Source organism: Schistocerca nitens, chromosome 4, assembly GCF_023898315.1.
Source record: "Schistocerca nitens isolate TAMUIC-IGC-003100 chromosome 4, iqSchNite1.1, whole genome shotgun sequence".
NCBI classification, from domain to species: domain Eukaryota; kingdom Metazoa; phylum Arthropoda; class Insecta; order Orthoptera; family Acrididae; genus Schistocerca; species Schistocerca nitens.
Window position 1 is genome coordinate 349,642,477 of NC_064617.1, and position 22,091 is coordinate 349,664,567.

The following is a 22,091-nucleotide window of genomic DNA, read 5'->3' on the forward strand; positions in this document are numbered from 1 at the left end:
TGTATAAAGAACAAGATCGGTCCTGTCACACGCCCATGGGGTACTCTTGACAATGCCCTTCTCTCTGACTGTCTGATTAACACTCACCGTCCAGCACAACCAACTGGTGTTTGTTACTAATGAAGTCTTCGGGGTCATGGACTGTGCGGCTGGTCCCGGCGGAGGTTCGAGTCCCCCCTTGGGCATGTGTGTGTGTGTTTGTCCTTAGGATGATTTAGGTTAAGTAGTGTGTAAGCTTAGGGCCTGATGACCTTAACAGTTAAGTCCCATAAGATTTCACACACATTTGAACATTTGAAGTCTTCGGGCCACTCACATATCTGGGCAGCTATTCCGTCCGCTCGGACCTTTGTTAACAGTCTGCAGTAGCGCACCATCTCAAACTTTTTCAGGAAATCTAGGAATATAAACCTGCCTTGTCTTTCATCCATGGTTTGCAGGCAATATGTTGTGTAAGGGCAAGATGAATTTCGAACGAGTAATGCTTTCTAAATCCGTGCTGATTTGAGGACAGAAGCTTTTCCGTCTCAAGGAAACTTATTACATTCGAACTTAGAATACTCTTGAGAAATCTGCAGCAGATCGATGTTAAGGAAATTGGAGTGAATTTTGCACGTCCGTTTTTTACCCTTCATGTGTACAAAAGTCACTTGCGGTACTTTTCCAGTAGCTTGGGAATTTTTCGCTGACTGAGAGGTTCGCGATAAATGCAAACTAATTAAGGGGCCTGTCAAACAATTGGGTCTCCACCTCACCATAGCGATTTATTTATTTTCTGGTCTTTCAGATACTTTTCTAAACCCGGGTTACCTATTAGTATGTCCTCCATACGGGAGTCTGCGTGACGGTCAAATGACTGTTTATATCCACGATTGTCCTTCGTTAGTAATTTCTCTTAAGACGGGTCAAATCACATAGCGAAACTAACGTAAACATTTACTACTCTCCTTATTATTTCGTTATGTTGTAAGTGGAAAAAAGTGCGCGATCAGACCCAGAATAAACGTGTTGCTGACCAGCGGCCGTGTAACCCTCTACCGAGCAGGCGGCAGCCCATACCTCACGAAGTTAGGCCAGCGCTCGTTCGCTCGCTCAACTCAACAGACAAACCTGTTAACTGGTAACTAGGTGTGTACGTACAAACGAGAATTGCGTCTTCTACTGGCATCCGCTGTGATGGAGTCTTCCCGTTATTAGTTTTACAGTGATCAGAAGTCCATAGGCCTACTTGAAATTTGTTACGGCTGTACTGGGGTACAATAAAATTAAAATCAAGCGAAAATTATTATCAGCTGCATAAGGCACCATTTCCTGTTTGAAATGAGGACTGTTAAGCAGAAGAGACTAAATTTTATAAACAAGCCATTATACCGTTTATATTGACCTTAAATTAAATTGTGGCCGGCCGCTGTAGCCGTGCGGTTCAAGGCGCTTCAGTCCGGAACCACACGGCTGCTACGATCGCAGGTTAGAATCCTGCCTCGGGCACAGATGTGTGTGATGTCCTTAGGTTAGTTAGGTTTAAGTAGTTCTAAGCCTAGGGGACTGATGACCTCAGATGTTAAGTCCCATTGTGCAGTGCCATTTGAACCACTAAATTCTGCTGTAGTACTGTTAATCAGTAAGACCTCATGACAGCAGATTCCAGTAGAAGACGCAATTCTCGTTAGTACGTACACTCCAAACTGCGAGTTTACAGGTTTAGTCGGCTGAGCTGTGCGAGCGAGCGATTTCAGGCCTACCTTCGTGACGTACGCGCCGCCGCCTGTCTTTCTCGTGGGCCTCGTTCTCCACCATATGGCGTCATTTGGATACGGTATGCATGGGCACGTGGAAAGTGTACCGTTTTCCCTTGCATTCTCAACCTTCAAACCTTAGTACCGCAACTTACCATACAACCTAACTGGCCGCACAAGGCAGCATACATCCCCTTCCAGTCCTGGCAGTACCGGGAAATGAACCCGAGTCTTCCGCATGGCAGTCAGCAAAAGAAAATTGACAGCAAAATAAAATAAACTACTAATTTGTCGGCGCTATAATGTATTGACCACCTATGCGCAATTTCGAAAATCGCGCTGGGTTTATATTAGGCTATTATCGTCAGCATCTGAATATCATAGAGAACAAAAGAACGTTGTTTTTGTGGAGAGACGCGGCAGAATAATTTAATTTCGTGCCACCAGAGCTGTGACTTGAAACAACTCCAATAATCTGCTTTCTTTTAGTATGGCGTAAGTGACGCGGCGACAAATGTAACTCTATTACCAAACAAACATTACAGTTGTATTAATTCCCTTGCTGAGACTGCCAGTAATACTATCTCATGATCAAATCTTGCCCGCTAACTTGGTTCCACTCTTCAGTTTCTTACGATATACAAGTAGCATAAATTTGATCAGTTCTCAAAAGACAGTGATCAGTCGCTAGCGCATACATCTGTCAATATCTATACGTCTCCATGTAATGTAACCGTATTTACCGTACACGTATGCCATCGGTAGCTGCGCCACCGTCGAATGTGGCTGAAAAGTGGTTGTCAAAACTAGGTTATTGTCAGTGATGTAGTTATACCAGATTTACACTTCTAACACTTCACTTTCACTTACAGTCGAATAATCTACAGTTTACGTTCAGATCCAGGCTCATTTATTATTATTTATGCACAGATAATCTGTTAGCTGCATGCTGCACTAGCCAGATGTTTTATACTATGACGATGATTGTTCGAAGTAGTAACCAAACAATGAAGTGACACCAAAGCTTACGTGTGGCATATATATACACACAATATTAACACAATTACTGAATATTGTTCTCAGGTCATTTCCCTTGAAATCTAACGGTCAACTCGGTACGTAAATGATATGCACAGTTCATATTTTGATCCATCCGTCGCAGTGAACATTACTAATGACGAACACAGTTCATGAAATTAATTAGAAGTTCACCATCAGTCATTGAGAACAGTCACTGAATAAACTTTCGCAAGCGAAATCTAGACAAAACTTCGCGAATTTTATGGCTTATGATTTATGCTATATCGTCTGCGGTACGTTTCCTCGTTTTGGTGCACACAGATGTCTCTCCTTTCAAACTCACCGCAGACTGATCTCAATGGCTTCTGCAGAGCGTCTTTTATAACATCAAAATATTTAGAATTAAAGTTAAATATTACTATTTGCTGTACTTTCATAAGTTACAATTAAAAGATGTACATTACTAATTAACTCAACAGTGGAGAAATATTTGTTTGAATGTGGGCTTTTAGGTACAGAAATAATTTCTGTTGAATTACGCTGCCTATTCTGCTTATATATTGGAGTCCGTTTCAAAAGCAATGTTTTAACGAAGAATACTAATTACTCTGAAAGTAAATGAGTGTAATTAGCTGTAGGGGTACTTCACACACACACACACACACACACACACACACACACACACAGGGACTATGATAACGAAGTCTAATATAAATGGTGTTGATAATTAGCACGGTTTTTATCAGGCAGGCAAACTAGTTGCCTTATTAACTCCTGACAGCTAAGGGAATGTAATAGTTAATAAAGTTATGTTAGGAAAGACCTGTGTCAACATTTGAGATTTTTAGATAATGTGATATGTCATACAAATAACACTATTGAAGATAACTGCAAAAGATAGGAAGTTTTTGGGGGAAGAAAAACATAATAGGAGAAAGGAAACCACCTGCTTCGTACATCCGAATTGAGCGGAGCGTCTGTGGTAACAAATACGCTCCTGTCAATTCAGCGTAAGAATCGCCTCATTGTCGTGACATTCTGATGGTCGTTAGCGATATAGCCATACCCGTGATTCATAGATCCTGCCTTATGGCAAACAGATACACTTGCCGATGATTAATACTGCGATTGTCGTATAATGTGCCTGATGATGGAGACTTTTACGCTTCAAATCGAATGAAATTAACGGAAAAGAATAAATACAATTTTTCTAATATAATATACAGGCAGGAAAGAAATAAATAGTTTTTATAGTCCACATGAACTATAAATTGTTACTTTGGTGCGTAAGTAAGTAGCGTTTTTGTTTTGTATGTTGATATTCCAGTTACTATGGATTTATTTATCGATTATCAATTTTAATCTGTAGTTCGCTGTTGCTATTTGAATTTACGTATTGTCATTTTGTCATTTGAATTAGTGAGTGGAGCACCGGAAGCTAAAAAATGGAGTGCCACGTGGAGAAATCGAAACATTTCCCTCTTTTGCGTGCAATAGAGGGGTGACAGCAGCGCAGGCTCCCAGAACCATTTGCGCCGTGTGTGGGCGTAATAGCCGGCCGAAGTGGCCGTGCGGTTAAAGGTGCTGCAGTCTGGAACCGCAAGACCGCTACGGTCGCAGGTTCGAATCCTGCCTCGGGCATGGGTGTTTGTGATGTCCTTAGGTTAGTTAGGTTTAACTAGTTCTAAGTTCTAGGGGACTAATGACCTCAGCAGTTGAGTCCCATTGTGCTCAGAGCCATTTGAACCATTTTTTTGTGGGCGTAATGTCATAGGACGGATACGGCAAGAAAATAGTTTTCTCATGCTACGAATGATAGTTTTGATATTAGTGTCTCTCCACGTTCAGGAAGACCTTTGGGGGTTTGATGAAGATCGTTTAAAACGCATTAATCCACAATGATCCACAACATGGTACTCCAGAAATGGCAAATGTGATGAACTACGATCATTCCACCATCGCGCGACATTTGCATGCACTGGGGAAGGTTCAAAAATCGGGTGTATGGGTATCGCATGCTCTAAGTCATTATCACGTAAAATCAGCGGGTGGGCATATATACATCTCTGCTTGCACGTCATCAACTGGCTTGTGAACAAGGCCGACCATTCCTATCCCGTATCGCTACTGGTGACGAGAAGTGGTGCCTTTATGTTAACATAAGGAAAAGAAGTGAATGGTTGAGCTCAAACAAAGCAGCCACTCCTTGTACAGGGACCTACGGTATCCACTATAGATGGTGTTATACCTCTGGTGGAACAACGACGGTGTGGTGTACTACGAATTACTCCCCAGACGTGGACACATGACTGCTGACATTTATTGCCAACAACAACTGTGACGTCTTGCAGACGTAGTCCAAGAACAACGACCAGGTGGACAGGGTGAAGCGATGCTATCCGCATTCTGCTAGACTGACAAAAATCACTACACAGCAGCTGGGTTGGGAAGTCATTCCGCACTCAACTTATTCACGCAATCTTGCGCCCTCAGATTTTCACCTTTTTCGCTCTCTTGCAATCAACCTTCAACGAACTTCCATTCTGGATGAAAATGTTCACCAAATATGGCTCGAGAAGTTCTTCGTCTCCAAACCACGAGATTTTTACAGTCGTGAAATCGAAAACTACCCAGCGTTCGCAGACAGTTATAAATGGTGAAAGAGAATATATATAATTAACGATTAAAGTCTCTTTTATGTGTATCTGTTGCGTTTATTAAAGTTATGAGAAAACGCTAGGAACTTCAGAACCAACCCAATAGTTGTATCACGTTTATCACAAGAATTGCTCGTCTTAGGATTCAGTCATCTGTTTGTAAAACACGCTGTCTGCGGCGCTGCAGTCTGTCCTTCAAGTTGCGGGGTTACCGCACGAAGTTGTTTGTTTTCATTGGATTGTACGGCAGCAAAACCTCTGTATACCCCAGCGCTGACAGCTGAGAAATTGCTTTTCTACGAGCACTTGCGCTTACACGTTATTAACGTAATCGTGTGGAGAGCTCTGTGTAACATTTCTACGATGGGCTTTAAAATATTGTTCGTTGTAAGAGCTTAGCAGCCTTCACGCGAACGTTTATTCATTGGACAGTAAAAAAGTAAAGCGACCATCAATTCGAAGATTGATTTGAATGCCTAGAGCGCTTTACTAGGATTGATCCTATTAGGTGTGGTAAGCCGTTACGTGCATCCGATCTTCGTCCTGACTAACTAAGCCACTTGAACGGTGAGCTACGGTTAAAATAACATTCAGAACCACAGTACAACTCGACAGTTTTCATATAAATATACATTGCCAGAAAAGGAAGAAGAGAAAATGGAAGTTAAATTAATGCTGAGCACGCAGGGGAACATACTTGGAGGAAACGGAGTAGGTAAACAGACAGAATACGGCGCTCCGGTCGGCAACGCCTATGTAAGACAACAAGGGTCTGGCGCAGTTGTTAGAGCGGTTACTACTGCTACAATGGCAGCTTATCGAGATTTAAGTGGGTTTGAACGTGGTATTATACTCGGCGCACGAGCGATTGTACACAACATATCCGAGGTAGCGATGAAGTGGGGATTTTCCTGTATGACCATTTCACTATTGTAATCCGGTAAAACATCAAACCTCCAACATCGCTGCAGGCGGAAAAAAAATCGTGCGAGAACGGTACCAACGATGACTGGAGAGAATCGTTCAAAGTGACGTAAGTGCAATCCTTCCGCAAATTGCTGCAGATATCAGTGCTGGGGCATCAACAGGTGTGAGCGTGCAAAACATTCAACGAAACATCATCGATATGGGCTTTCGGAGCAGAAGGCCCCCTCGTGTACCCTTGATGACTGCACGACACAAAACTTTACGCCTCGCCTGGGCCTGTCAAAACCTACATTGGACTGTTGATGACTGAAAACATATTGCCTGGTAGGACGAGTCTCGTTTCAAATTGTATCTAGCTGATGGATGGGTACGGGTATGGAGACAACCTCATGAATCCGTGGACCCTGCATATCCGCAGGGGACTGTTCAATCTGGTGGAGGCTCTGTAATGATGTGGGGCAAGTGCAGTTGCAGTGATATGGGACCCCTGATACGTCTAGATACGACTCTGACGGGTGACACGTACGTATGCATCCTGTCTGATCACCTGCATCCATTCACGTCCAATGTGCATTCCAACGGACTTGCACAACTACAGCTGGACAATGCGACACCCCACACGTTCAGAATTGCTACAGAGTGACTCCAGGAGCGCTCTTCTGAGTTCAAACACTTCCGCTGGCCATTAAACGCCGCATACATGTACATTACTGAGCATATCTGGGATGCCTTGCAACGTGCTGTTCAGAAGAGATCTCCACGCCTCTCGTACTCTTACGGATTTATGAACAGCCCTGCAGGATTCATGGTGTCAATTCCCTCCAGCACTATTTCAGATGTTAGTCGAATTCACACCACGTCGTCTTGCGACATTTCTGCGTGCTCGCGGGGACCGTACACGATATAAGACATGTGTACCAGTTTCTATGGCTCTTCAGTGTGGCTCTGGTAAGTGAAAGGGGATACTGTCAATGCCAACAAAATGCCAGTTTCATTGTAACTTAATCATTTAGCTGAACGCGTCAGGCGCTAGCGTAAACGATGATAGTGACCCCAACGGAAACTGGAAGCTTGACGACTCCTTAGCAAATTCTATATTCGTTCCCTTTTTACAGGACTTAGCGATCGACAAAGTTCACAATATTTTCTGTCTTTTGTAGCGTTTACTTTTCTTGCTTCCCATGATGATAGAATTTAAGAATAAATTATTAATTTATCATTAGTATACAAATATAACAACTGCCAATTTCTTGGAAAGTACTGCCATATGCAGAAAAAATATTTTATTTTGTTTAAAAGGGGATAAAGAGAAAACACAAACGTGACGATTTAGCCGTTGCTGGAGATGATGTACAGCGTCCTTCGTTTCACACACGGGCGGCCGCTGTGGCCGAGCGGCTCTAGGCGCTTCAGTCCGGAACCGCGCTGCTACTACGGCCGCAGGTTCGAATCCTGCCTCGGGCATGGACATGTGTGGTGTCCTTAGGTTAGTTAGGTTTAAGTAGTTCTAAGTGTAGGGGACTGATGACGTCAGATGTTAGGTCCTATAGTGCTTGGAGCCATTTGACTTTCACAGACCACGTAGTAGTCAGTCACGAGGTTGGTGAAACAGCAAGCGTACCTCAGTGTAACAATACTGAGTACAGATTGGGACATGTATTAGGGAGTACCGAAATGGAATTCCAAGTCCCTTGGAAGAGGTTCTCAGCAACTAATACGGACGCTAGAAGGAAATTCCAGGTATACCCAGGAGATGTCGAGATATCAGAACTTGTTTTTGTTATGCTAGAACATACTCTGATGTCATAGCGCATACTTTCGGCCCTAACATGTTATGTCTACAATTCTGATTTAATTAGTTGCAAAATGAGACATTAAGTTTTAGAACAGTTTCTATGGGCTTAGTTTGTGCTTAAAATGTTCAGTTGATTAATTGAGGTGATTGCCAGTCTGATCAACACAAAACGATTAAAACATGCAACATTATGCAAACAAGTATCAAACGTATATGACAGATTTTGATACGAGTATTAGGGTATCAGGTAATGAGGTACTGGAGTTGGCGAGCTCTGTATTTAACTTATGCCGGCCGTGGTGGCCGAGCGGTTCTAGGCGCTACAGTCTGGAACCGCGCGACCGCTACGGTCGCAGGTTCGAATCCTGCCTCGGGCATGGATGTGTGTGATGTCCTTAGGTTAGTTAGGTTTAATTAGTTCTAAGTTCTAGGGGACTGATGACCTAATAAGTTAAGTCCCATAGTGCTCAGAGCCATTTGAACCATTTATTTAACTTATACAACGTAAGATAGACAACACAGAAAAATCCTTAGCAGCAAGTGAGAAATACCTGGCGGCTGCTAGTAGAGGAGGCTACTATCCTAAGCGAGACATGTAATATCGGATTATACACTCAGGAATGATAAATTCGAGGCTTAGGGAAAGGAAAGGATCGGACGTCGGCGGTGATCTGGAAGATGTTGGTACAGTCTGGCTACAAAATGAGGAGCGAGCAGGCGAGTCGCCACACTCCCTACCCTCTACGTCACGAGGAGCACCTACAGGCTGTTTCACAAGTTTGCACAGATCCAACAACAGAGCTTTTATTTTTCAGAAATAAGAACTAATAGAACTAACATAAGAAAGACACACCAACGGAACCAATGTAAATCGCCGTACGCCGCGCTGCGCTGCTGGACGGGAAGCTTACTGTCGCTGTGCGTCAGCCGTTGCATTTATCCGGGAAATGCTACTTCATCCACCAAAATTGCTGTATGCGTTCACGGACAGACTCTGACAGCGTACCGGCGCCCAAGAAGGGCCGACACACCATGACTTTCATTTACGCTGATGCCACAGCTATCCTCGGACAGGATTGGGAACCGTTGACCTTCAAACTCTTGATTGCAGAGGGCATTCTGCTGAGCCATTTTAACACGGTTAATGTATCACGAAGCAAATACCGTCCGCACTGGCGGAATGTTACGTGATGGTTCAAATGGCTCTGAGCACTATGGGACTCAACTGCTGAGGTCATCAGTCCCCTAGAACTTAGAACTACTTAAACCTAACTAACCTAAGGCCGTCACACACATCCATGCCCGAGGCAGGATTCGAACCTGCGACCGCAGCGGTAGCGAGGTTCCAGGATGTAGTGCCTAGAACCGCTCGGCCACAACGGCCGGCTGTTACGTGATACCACGTACTTATTCGTTTGTGACTATTACAGCGCCATCTATCACAAAGCGAAAAAAGTGGTCCAACTAAAACATTCGTATTTCTTTACGTACTATATGAATATAAAAAAAGGGGAGTTCCTGTTTAAAAAAACGCAGTTGATATGCGTTTGACCTATGGCAGCGCCATCTAGCGGGCCAACCATAGCGGCATCTGGCTTCCCCCTTCAAGCTAGACAAGTTTCGTTCTTTGTAGTTTTTTCGTTTTACGCTTACTTCGTGAGATATTTGGCCAGGTCACGATCAATGGACCACCCTGTATAATTGTAGACATATAATTGTAAACGCCAGATAGTCGACCGAGCGAGGTGGCGCAGTGGTTAGCACACTGGACTCGCATTCGGAAGGACGACGGTTCAATCCCGTCTCCGGCCATCCTGATTTAGGTTTTCCGTGATTTCCCTAAATCGCTTCAGGCAAATGCCGGGATGGTTCCTTTGAAAGGGCACGGCCGATTTCTTTCCCCATCCTTCCCTCAACCGAGCTTGCGCTTCGTCTCTAATGACCTCGTTGTCGACGGGACGTTAAACACTAATTTCCTCCTCCTGCCACATAGTCACCCATAGCACCAACCAAGGAACGACTAGCAAATTCCGTTGTAAAATTCTTACATAGTACCAAATGCAACTCCAAAAAATAGCTTTCAAACCATTAACAACACAACGAACTAACAATTGCAGAACCGAAAACAATCCAGTAGCCGAAAAGTAACGGCGCAAAGTAAGTTACTGTCAAGCCGACAAAAACTGACTCCCGAAACATCGAGTGACACACAACACTAAGTCGAGTGCCGTGCTAACTAACGTCACTCACAGTCAATTAGACACACTAGAGGGCGCCACTGCGTTCTCTAAAAGGTCTGCAAAAACAACCCACTTCGAACACGCTGCGCCTCAATGTAGTCACACAATTACGTCAGGGGTCAAAGGAGGCGGGTGGAACCTGACACTTTCATTTTCTGTTCTTCTCCTAATTTTATGTATAGATATCTTGGCCATCTTATCCCAGCGTTGTCATGGGTTTTACTGTTGCTTTTTAGTCATTAATGTTTACCTGAAGTAATTTTTAAAGTGACATTTTCAGTATTTAGAAAAGTTTTTCTATCAAAATCCATAACAATAAAGATTATAATGAGGTTACGCTACGTCATTAATATCGCATCGCGCACTATTGCAACCCATTCAGTTATCACTCTGTTTATTATTACGTTAAGAACTCTAAAGTTCTGAGTATGAATTTGACTTACGTAAATATTTTGTAATCCCTTTAATTTGAAAATTTACTAATGATCCACGTCAGCAATACACGTGTTACTGATTCTTACATGAAGTCTTGCTATGACCAGTTGATTTCAGAAATAAAACTGGCGCCCGGATCATTTCATTTTAATGATAAATTCGAATAAGCATTATAAATTAATCATTGTATTTACATTATTTCGCAGTAATACTGTATACTTAACTGCAATGCTGGTGCCGGCCGGTGTGGCCGTGCGGTTCTAGGCGCTTCAGTCTGGAACCGCGTGACCGCTACTGTCGCAGGTTCAAATCCTGCCTCAGGTATGGATGTGTGTGATGTCCTTAGGTTAGTTAGGTTTAAGTATTTGTAAGTTCTAGGGGACTGATGACCAAAGATGTTAAGTCCCATAGTGCTCAGAGCCATTTGAACCATTTTTTGCAATGTTGGTGATTTGTCATATAGCTTTCCACATCGTTCCTCTAAAGTTTGTTTGGAATCGATACCCTTCCAAAAAATTCGCTACACATAATCATGGCCAATGTATCGTATTCCAGGGAAAGTGGAAAGGCTACATACTATCCACTAATGGACAAACACTCTGACGCTCCTAAAGCGAATGCACAATGTTTCTTAGTTTAGGTTCCAGACTCTACTCTAATAACTGCAAATAAAGAACTGTAAGTTGCAACATTACATCACCGACCAGGTCATTCGACACAGAATTTGGAAAAAGCGGTGTACTTTTCACAGATAAGTATCTTCGGCAAGTGGTTACTGGAAAAAGATGCACCTTTACCAAAGACATGTGGATATTTGTTAATTTAATGCTACACACTTCTGCACACGTTAATGGTATTGACATTTCTAAATGAAAATATCTCCTTGCTAAAAAGATATTTAGGACGTTATGAGTAGACCGTGGGCTCGATATGATATTCTAATACAAACATTTTATTTACAGACTTAGTGTACGAATATTTCTCTCACCAACAGTTGAAACAACGTTGTCCAAGTCACCTGTTGACTTGAGAATCTCCGACTGCACTGGTATCACAAGATATGAGCACGGCAGTTTTTGCTTGAAATGTTCTCAAGCGTTGCGTCGAATGGTGGTGTAGAAATTGCACAACTATCCTACAGTGCACACCTGAAAATAGTTAGAAGCTGTCTCTTTGGAATTTTATGCAGTTTGCACATCAGCATCGGACACAGTGACAGAGGACATTATAAGCACTTACAACACCTGAAAATTCTCAGGCGTCACATTCGGCAGTTTTTGGTAGCAGGACAGATGTTTCTTACTTTGAAGCTGTCAAGTGGTGGAAAAAAATAACTGGGACCGTAAAGAAAAACACAGGACCGGCCGTGAGCGAGATAAATGAGAGCCTTCGGATCGTTGTTGAAGTACAGGAAACTTGCTGCTCGCCTGCGAAAGACTGTTACAAGGGGCTTGCAGGTTCTATGTCAGAATATCACTGGAGCATGCGAGATCCCTATCAAGGGGCTTTAACAAGGGACGAAACGTGTGCAGAGAAGGACTGGACGGGGGCTATCGATCTCTAAGCCTCGCGTGTAACACAGCATTTTTCTTTTCTTAAAAAAGAAGGAATAAAACTACCATTTGATTTAGTTGACAATTGCCAAATCGTTCAAAGAAAATTATTCGTAGCATTTAAAGAAACAGTCTTCAGGGGTGAGCTAGAACTATTCTGTACTTCTGTGGTTACAGCAGCGTAGAAAATCGCACAAGATAAAGAAATAATTTGAGGACTATTAGTATTAGAAATAAGCATGTAAGTTCCCATTCCTAATTCTATCATTTGCATGATTTGTTGACAGAACTAATTACCGGTAAGTACAATATTGTAACTAATCTGAAAAGATCAGACACCAATAAAGTGAAAACAGTTTTGAATCTTTCTGAGAGGTTAAAACCGTGTACGAAAGTAGGCCTCAAATCCTTGCCTTTAGTGAGAAATGATCTTAATGAGTGAGTTATTGACGCACAACTCACGAGGCGCCTTCACAATTTCAGTTTTATCTAGAAAAAACGAGAGAGTTACTGGATGATTTGTAGATGTGAAGGACAATTTATAAATCGTGCTGGCATAGCTCGATATGTAAGACCACTGCCCTTGAAAGGGAAGGGTCTGGGTTCGAATCCAGTTCTCCAAACAAGTTTAATAAAAAAAACAAAGAAAAATTGAAAAAAAGTTCAAATATCTCAGTGGTGGATTCTGCTGCAGTGCACGGCACATTGGGTGTGGTCAGACACTATCTGTAATGCTTCTAAGGGTGTTGCAGTATTGCAGCGTACGTTGTTTTGACAAATAACTGTTCAGAAAAAGATCCGATTCATTTCGCGATTTCCGAGGTAAATTGCATTGAAGTTAGCCAGTCAGGCCGGTGCGCGCGCAAATTCAAGTGCCCTGTCAGATACGGTATCGTCAAAGGCGTTTTCGTTTGTTTTCCTAAAACCGAACAACAGCGATACAAAAATTTGACATGGCAGAGCATACTCGAACGCTATCGTCTACGCTATGAGAACAAAAAATGGGTCAAATGGCTCTGAGCACTATGGGACTTAACATCTGAGGTCATCAGTCCCCTATAACTTAAACTACTTAAACCTAACTAACCTACGGACATCACAGACACCCATGCCCGAGGCAGGATTCGAACCTGCGATCGTATCAGGCGCGCGGTTCCTGACTCAAGCGTCTAGAACCGCTATGAGAGCAACTGATACTATTCGTTCCTGGAAGGCCGGATGAATTTGTGCTCCTGACGGCCTGATTGGCTAACTACAATGCTAATTAACTTTGAAACGGTGCAACATATCGAATTTGTTTCTTAACATCATTTCTCAACACATCCTATCCTGCTACACGTTTACATGCTTTCTGAACTGTGTCTTACCACCCTGTACACGAACATGGCGACCATCTAGATCAACAACAAGGTCGCTACCATCCCATATTCATCTCGAGGCGGTATTTCTTTAATAAAACTCAAGATTTACTACGGTGTTTAGTTGGACTGTGGATATATTTTGATGATTTATCTTGAACAAAATACAATTTCATGTTTTTGTCCCTTCAGGAATTCATACCTCTGTGATGTTACGTCATCTATGATTTTAATTTAGCTCATTTAACAGCACACTTACTTGTTCGTATCAGTGTCTGCCATAGAGCTGATGTTTTAGGGCAGTTTGTCTTCATAAATTCATTGCAGCGGATGTACAGGCAGACACAAAATTTGTTTCAATCAACTTCGCTTTTAAATAAAAACAAGAAAAAAATGCGCTCACTGTTTCGACATGTACAAAATACTATTGAAGTAGAAGGAAGCTTCTCGAAGTGTCAGCTGTCTTTCACAGTTTTCTGGATCATTTTAATTATTTTCATCCCAGCATCAAGTTCACAATGAAAGTACAAAGGGACTGAAAACTTCCGTTCCTGGATGTATTTCTGTATGGAAGGGACGTTTTCATTCTGGGACATTGTATTTATAGCACCTACATGGAACGAGTTGCCATTCAGCGCACCAACGCACAGAGGTCCTATGGGCGATGGCAAGAAGGGCTTACGCCACTTCGGGGTCGGGAAGCTTGACACAAGTGTTGGAAAACCTACAGTCAGCGTTGAAGCAGAAAGGCTACAATTGCAAACAGATCTGTCATTCTATCGCGTTTGGACCTTCGCTGGAACCAGTAGAAGACGCAGTAGGAAAGATTCTAAAAAGAAGATATAATGCCGAAAGTGTGTTTCGTCCGCGAGTTATGAATAGAAAGCTCTTTGTCTCGGTAGAAGATGGTCTAGGATTGAGGAAGTCCGGCGATTACAAAATCCTGCCCCTGTGGGTCAACTTAAATTGGCCAGACAAGTCAAACCATCCAACAGATGCGCTCAGCACCATCGCCATACGACTACGACAACCTGAGAAACCCGCAATGGTGGAGTACCGTCTAACCAAGGGTCACACATTGATTTATGATGAAACACGAGTAGATGCGGCTGCATCTCGCTGCTGTGACTGTATATTTAAGGAATCATCGAAGTTAGACTCACAGACAACGTTACAAAGGGAGAAAAGGGTCAAGCCTTAAGCAAAATTTGGAATTCTGTTTCATCTGACAAAAAACAACGGACGTCGACAGCCAGCAGAATGTATTGACAGAGGTACTCGATAGTCGATTGATCGTTCTTGCAGGCTGGGTGTTGTGTGCTCACATGCGCTAGGGGGCAGCAGCGACGACTTCGCACTAGAGAGCCTGTACACAGAGAGAGTGGCCGTAGGTGAAGTTGCCCGTGATTGGTTGATTAGCTTCGGCAGAAAAATGGCGCCAAACGTCTCTCGCACTTCCTATGTTCGCCGTGCTTTTGAGTTGAATTGAAGTTCAGAGGACTATTGGAAACGATTAAAAGGTATCTGAATTATTGAGAGACTTGTTATGCGTTGTGCCTGCACGTTCGATTTAGTTGTATATCGTTTTTAGTACGTAATTAGCGTTTGCGATCTTAAATACGAGTTGAAATAATGAAGCGTTTTGTGATGAAGTCGGTAGGCCTACATGTTTGAAGTAAACACGTTAGTAATTGTACAGTATTGTTTCTGACATCTGTAATTCGTTCTGCAGACGTTCTTAAACGATGCCACGTTGTGTTGCGTTTGGTAGTTCCAATAGAGGCGAAGGTGGATTTCGCTTGTTAGCATTTCCACGCAATGAAGAAAGACGAAAGCAGTGGGCAGTCGCAGTCAACAGGGCTGACATAAATCAAACAGGAGCCTTGTGGAAACCAACCAAGTACTCTTATCTATGTGAAGTAAGTCGTTTTTGCTTTATACTACATATAAAACAACTTGCAATATACATAGTTAAATTTGAAAACAGACCTGTAAATTGGCTGTGTGAAAATTATTATAACACATTATTCTTACAAACAAAGGCATTTGACGAATGATTTCGCCATATTGTCGTGTGTTTTTGAATCGGTGAGTGTGTACTCCACTACTCCACTACTGGCCATTGAAAAGTCCCGCCCGCAGTTTGGCAGAAAAATGGCCGCCGTATCGTCCGGTTGGCCACTCTCTCCCTATACAGGCTCTCTACTTCGCACAGGCGCTGCTGGGCTTCAGTGGCGCATAAATCTTTCACAGTGTGTATCAGTTTCGGCTTCATGTGAAGAAGGTGACCAGATGGACCGATGAAATGTTGTTCTAGATGACTGCACACTCATGTGCAGAAAAAAAAAAACTGATCACCTTGAACGACTGGAGAAAGGACGTTCAAATTCACAGGGCATGTACATTAGTACATTCTGCAGAAATGATTAGCAGTTCCGTCACCTCCGTTCAGAATGTGTCCTGTTGCCTGGTAGGCACAGGGTCCGCCTTTATCCCTGATAACCTGTTCCATGCGTGAAGGCATCGACACGTATAAGGCGCGAATGGTGTCCTTTGGTAAAGTCATCCATGCTGCATTCACCTGGTTCCAAAGTTCATCTGTGGTAGTTGGCGTTGGGTCACAGTGCTGCACCTGTCGTTTCACCACATCCCACAGATTTTCAATTGGCGACAAGTCTGGCAGGCCGGGGCAAAAGTTAACATCCTGTGATACCAAGAAGGCACGTGTTCGTGCAGCAACATGTGGTACTGCAATGCCTTGCTGAAAAATGGCGTCTGGGGTGCTGTGCAGAAATGGTATGGCTACGGGTCGCAGGATGTCAGTCACGTAGGTGACGCTGGTCACAGGCTCTGGAAACGCACTGATTGTGATTTTTGGTTGTACTCAATAGCACATCACACCATGTGGCCTTGAGTTGGCGCAGTATGTCTTGTGCAAATGCAGTCACTATGACGCCGCTCCCCCTGTCTGTGCAAAACCAAAATGCAGCGATCATTTCCAAACAAATAGAACCTGGATTCGTCCAGAATCACTATGTGATGTCATTCCTGACCTCAGTGACGCCGTTGCGTACACCATTGCCATCTAGCATGTTTCTGCACATTTTTCAAAGGTAGGTGAAGAAGTGAAGGATGCGCACGTAACCTGTGCTGCAATGAACAGCGACGGACTGTCGCCCCACACAGCGTACGATGTGATACACTGTTGCGCCAGAACCGAGAAGGACGCAGATGTGCCCCGCAATGCCATTTGGATGAGGTGTCGATTTTCTTGAGGGATGGTCTGGGTGGTGCAACGTGACCCATCTCATTGTGCTTTGAGGCCTTCCGTGAACCACACTGATCCATTACCTTCAAAAAATGGTTCAAATGGCTCTGAGCACTATGGGACTTAACATCTATGGTCACCAGTCCCCTAAAACTTAGAACTACTTAAACCTAACTAACCTAAGGACATCACACAACACCCAGTCATCACGAGGCAGAGAAGCATTACCTTCAGTTTATACGGCAACAAGAGTCGCTGGCACATTTTACCGGCAGGTGTTGTTGCGCTGTGATATCGATGTTGATCTCGAACCCGCGGGCTGATATGGTTCAAATGCTAATCATTTCTGCAGAACATACTAGTGTGCATGTTCTGTGAATATGAACGCCCTATCTCTAGTCGTTCAAAGTTTCCCGTTTTTTACTCGACAGGAGTGTATTATTCAGCTGTAGACCCAACAAGAATATCATCCAATATATCATAACTACCTTTTGCTCATAGTTACACTCAGGTATCAGTAGTTTTCTTATGATGTTATATGTTATATGTTATAGTGAGAATGTAAACTGTTGTACCTGCAACGACGCCAGCTGCCCTCTCAAGTCTGCTTGGTCAGGTAAGCAAAGGCGGAAATTTGCGCCAGCCTCTCCCACCTCCTTCCCCCGCCTCACACGACTGCCACAATGCACGACGCAGTAGAGCACGCAAGCATCACTGCGGATCAGCGCATGCGAAGGAGCGTGGGAGGGAGCGCTTATCTATGCATCGTGCTATTGAAGTAGCTATACAGTATACAACATCCACATTGCGTAAGAAATTTAAAAATTTTTAACGTGATTTATGTTCACTAAAGTAAAACTACCAGGATGCATTCCCTAATTCACCCTTTTAGGGGTAGTATTCTTTTTATTTCTAAAGAAGCTAATGTTTTTTCTCAAGATTCAATCTATCTCTGTACGAAATTTCATCGAACTCAATTGAGTGGTTTAGTCGGGAAAACGTAACAGACAGAGATACTTTCACATTTAATAATATTGGTACGGAAGTACTGATTAAACACGCTGAGGATTGTATAAGCGTTATATTCATTAGGTTTAACTGTATTGTTTAGAAAATCTGAACCAATAAAGAAATTTTCTCAAAATATGATAAAAGTCAAAGAGTAAACAGCTTTTTCAAAGGGTTAGTATTTTTCCCTTTTTTACGTAATATTCTTCAAATCAACAAATATCTTGTACTACACACTATGGTGGCCTACATTCTTCGTCAGAGTTCAAGCTATCTCCGTATCACATTTCATCGAAATCAGTTCAATGGTTTAGTCGTGAAAATGTAAGAGTTAGGAATACCTTCGGTATGAGTAATATGTCAACAGGATGTAATTCCCCCATAAAAGCTGTGGACACGACGTTTACTCGGAGTGTTATTTTTACTGCAGACTTATTAACTCGTAACAAACAACGACATACCGAGAACATTTAACTAAACTCTCTATCTAAACTAACGACTATCTGCTAAAGTAGCAATTCATCTGTCGCAGGTACTTGCACACACACTGATGCCGCCACATGCATTATAATACACTGAGAGAAAAAACATCGCAGCACCAAAAACTAATCAATGCAGAGTAATCAAATTTTGGGACTATATTGGTATCATATAAGTTATTAACATTGCAATATCACTGGTTAACGTAAGCAAGAGATAAAAAATTGCAAATGTGGAACGCTGGTACATTAATAAACTTTGTAACCACAAGAATATTGAATGCAAGCATGCAAACGTGCATGAATTTTGTTGCACAGGTGCTGAAAGTCCGTTTGTGAGATGGAGTTCCATGCCTGTTACACCTGGCCGGTCGATGCATGGACAGTTAACACTGTTTGTGGATGAAGCTCGAGTTATCGTCTGAAGATGTCCCATATGTGTTCGTTCGAGCAGGCCAAAGGGCATGTCGACGCGCTGTGGAGCATGTGAATTTCTCCATCTCATGGCACACGGTCCTGGACGATAGGGTTCGTTTCACAATTCCTGAAGGCTGCCTCTTTCGGCCATATATTTAAATGAGAGTGAAATGCTTGTTAACTCACACACCTCCACTTCATAACAGGCGTCTATTGTGCTGAATGAGGCCTAACAGCTGTAGTGTGCGAGCGCTATCCTGTTGGAAAACACCCCCTGGAATGCTGTTTTCTATTCATAAACGGCAGCACAACAGGCCGAATCACAAGACTGGCGAACAAATTTGCAGTCAGGGTGCGTGGGATACCCACAAGAGTGCTCCTGCTGTCATACGAAATTGCAGCCCAAACCGTAACTCCAGTTGTCGGTCCAATGTTTCTAGCACTCAGACAGGCTGGTTGCAGGCCCTCGATTGGCCTCCTTCTAACCAACATACGGCCACCACTGGCACCGAACCAAAACCAGCTCTCTTCAGAAAACACAACAGACCTCTGTGCTGTGTTCCAATGAACTCTCGCTTGACACTACTGAAGTCGCAAACGGCGGTGGTATGGGATCAGTGGAATGCACGCTGCAGTGCGTATGCCTCCGACCTTTTCTTGAAGTAACCGATCTGTAACAGTTCGTTGTAGCACTGTGGTACTCGAATTGCAGCTAAGTATGTACAGTAGAACGCTGTGCCAAAGCCGTATGCCGCACACTATCTTCCCTATCGCTAGTGCCACGTGGCCGTCCAGAGCCCCGTCTTCCTGCGACCAGACATTATCGTAACCACTGCTGCCAGCAACCACGTACAGTGGCTGCATTCCCACCGGTATCGCAGAAGGAACATCTAGCTTCTCGTAGCCCTATTACACAACCTCGTTCATACTCGTGAGGTGTTGATAACGGCGTCCTTGTCGCCTTAAAGGCATTCTTGACTAACATCAACTCACCGCGTCCAATCTCAGAGGTACCTAACGCTCACGACAGTTACGGCTTGTACTTAAAGGAAACCATATTTACATCCTCATAGTGGCGCTATCAACGCCACTCTTGAATGTCTAGCGTCAAATTTGAATAGACATCATCTTTCAGATGTAGTAATAGGCCTACCAACTTTCGTTTATGTCAAACAACTCCTTCTTGGTGTTACATTCGTTTTCGTCAGCGTATTACACTGAAGAGCGAAAGAAACTGGTACACCTGTCTAATATCGTCCAGGGCCCCCGCAAGCACGTGGAAGTGCCACAACACGACATGGATGGGCTCGACTAATGTCTGAAGTAGCGCTGGAGGGAATTGACACCATGAATCTTGCAGGGTTGTCAATAAATCCGTAAGAGTAAGAGACATAATAAATCTTTTACAAGGAAGCTATGTATTATCTGGTTCCACGATGCTCAGCTGCGGATGTCAACCAAATTTTGTGTATATAGTCTACGTATTTGTTGTGGCCATAACGTATGTGTGGCGACTTTAGGACCAACCAGCGGTCAACACATATCCACCGCAAACTTAAACCTTAAATTTAAGTCCGCCAATCTTTTCACGTGGCTAGGCATCTCAGATGTGCTCAATAATTTCCATGTCTGGGGAGCTTGGTGGCCAGCGGAAGTGTTTAAAGTCAGTAGAGTGTTCCCCCACTCTGTAGCAATTCTGGATGTGTGGGGTGTCGCATTGTCCCGTTGCAAGTCCGTCGGAATGCCCAATGGACATGGATGCAGATGATCAGACAGGATTCTGGCGTACCTGTAGGAGTGCTATCTAGACGTTTCAGGGGTCCCATTTCACTCCAACTGCACTCGCCCTACACCTTTACAGAGCCTTCATCAGCTTGAACAGTCCCCAATTGACATACAGTGTCCATGGATTCATGAGGTTGTCTCCATACCCGCAGACGGCCAATCGCCCGATACAATTTGAAGCGAGACTCGTACGACCATGCAACATGTTTCCAGTAATTAACAGTACAATATCGATGTTGACGGACCCAGGCAAGGCATAAAACTTTGTGTTGTGCAGTAATTAAGGGTACACGAGTGGGCCTTCGGCTCCGAAAGCCCATATAGATGATGTTTCGCTGAATGGTTCGCACGCTGACACTTGTTGATGGCCCTACTTTGAAATCTGCAGCGATTTGCTGAGGGGTTGCGCTTCTGTCACGTTGAAAGATTCTTTTCAGCCATCGTTGCTCCCCTTCTTGCAGGATCTTTTTCCGGCCGCAGCGGTGTCGGAGATTTGATGTTTTACCGGATTCCTGATATTCACGGTACATTCGTGAAATGGTCGTCCTGGAAATCCCCACTTAACCGCTACCTCGGAGATGCTGTGTCTCGTCGCTCGTGCGGCGACTATAACACCAAGTTCATATGCACTTAAATCTTGATAACCTGCCTTGTTGCAGCAGTAATCGATCTGACAACTGCGCCGGACACTTATTGTCTTATAAAGGCGTTGCCGACCGCAGCGCCGTATTCTTCCTGTTTACATATCTCTGTATTTGAATACGCATGCCTATACCAGTTTCTTTGGCGCTCCAGTCTAGAATGGATTACGTTATCACTATGCAACGAGCTGCCGGAGGTCACGCACCTCTTGGTCCGTAAAACACGTGATGAACTGCAGTCCCCTGCGTGGGTAATTGTGTGTGTGCGTGTGCGTATGTTTGTGGCTGATTTATGTGCGTGTCAGGGTATGTTCTATCACAGCACAAGTCTGTGACAATACATCAAGTATGTCTGGGGTAATACATTACATGAGTAAAAACGGTTAAGAAGGACGTCACCATCGGCAGCACCTACGAGTCTTCGTAAGAGAATCAGCACGCACGACGCGCCAAAGTGATAGCGTGCACGCGATGCCTCGGCTCCTTCAGCCAGTGACCCTGGGAGGTCATCAGCGCCAATGCTGGGGCCCTCACGGCTCCATCAATGAGGCGTCTCAGACTACTCATTCTCCTCGTCCAGTGCGCATACAACACGCTCAGACTCAGCATTATCACGGCTCCTTCCGAGGACGACAGTGGAGCAGAACAGGAATCAACACTGAAGTGTCACCGACACGGGGTTACGTATGTTGGCAATTACTTCGCCGTGCGTTCCCTGCAACATATTCAGCGCAGCGTGCAGCCGCCGATACCTTTGAGATCAGTGGCAAAT

At 43.8% G+C, this 22,091-nt stretch overlaps 1 protein-coding gene across 1 annotated transcript in view; it reads right to left on the reverse strand.

Moving 5' to 3' along the window:
- Positions 1-17,584, reverse strand: part of LOC126251629 (leucine-rich repeat-containing protein 70) — a 630,906-nt gene extending 613,322 nt beyond the window's left edge. Inside the window, exon 1 of the mRNA XM_049952173.1 lies at positions 17,565-17,584. The gene's annotated coding sequence lies outside the window, so the exon portion shown is untranslated. The remainder of the gene's footprint in view (positions 1-17,564) is intronic.
- Between the last annotated feature and the right edge of the window lie 4,507 nt (positions 17,585-22,091).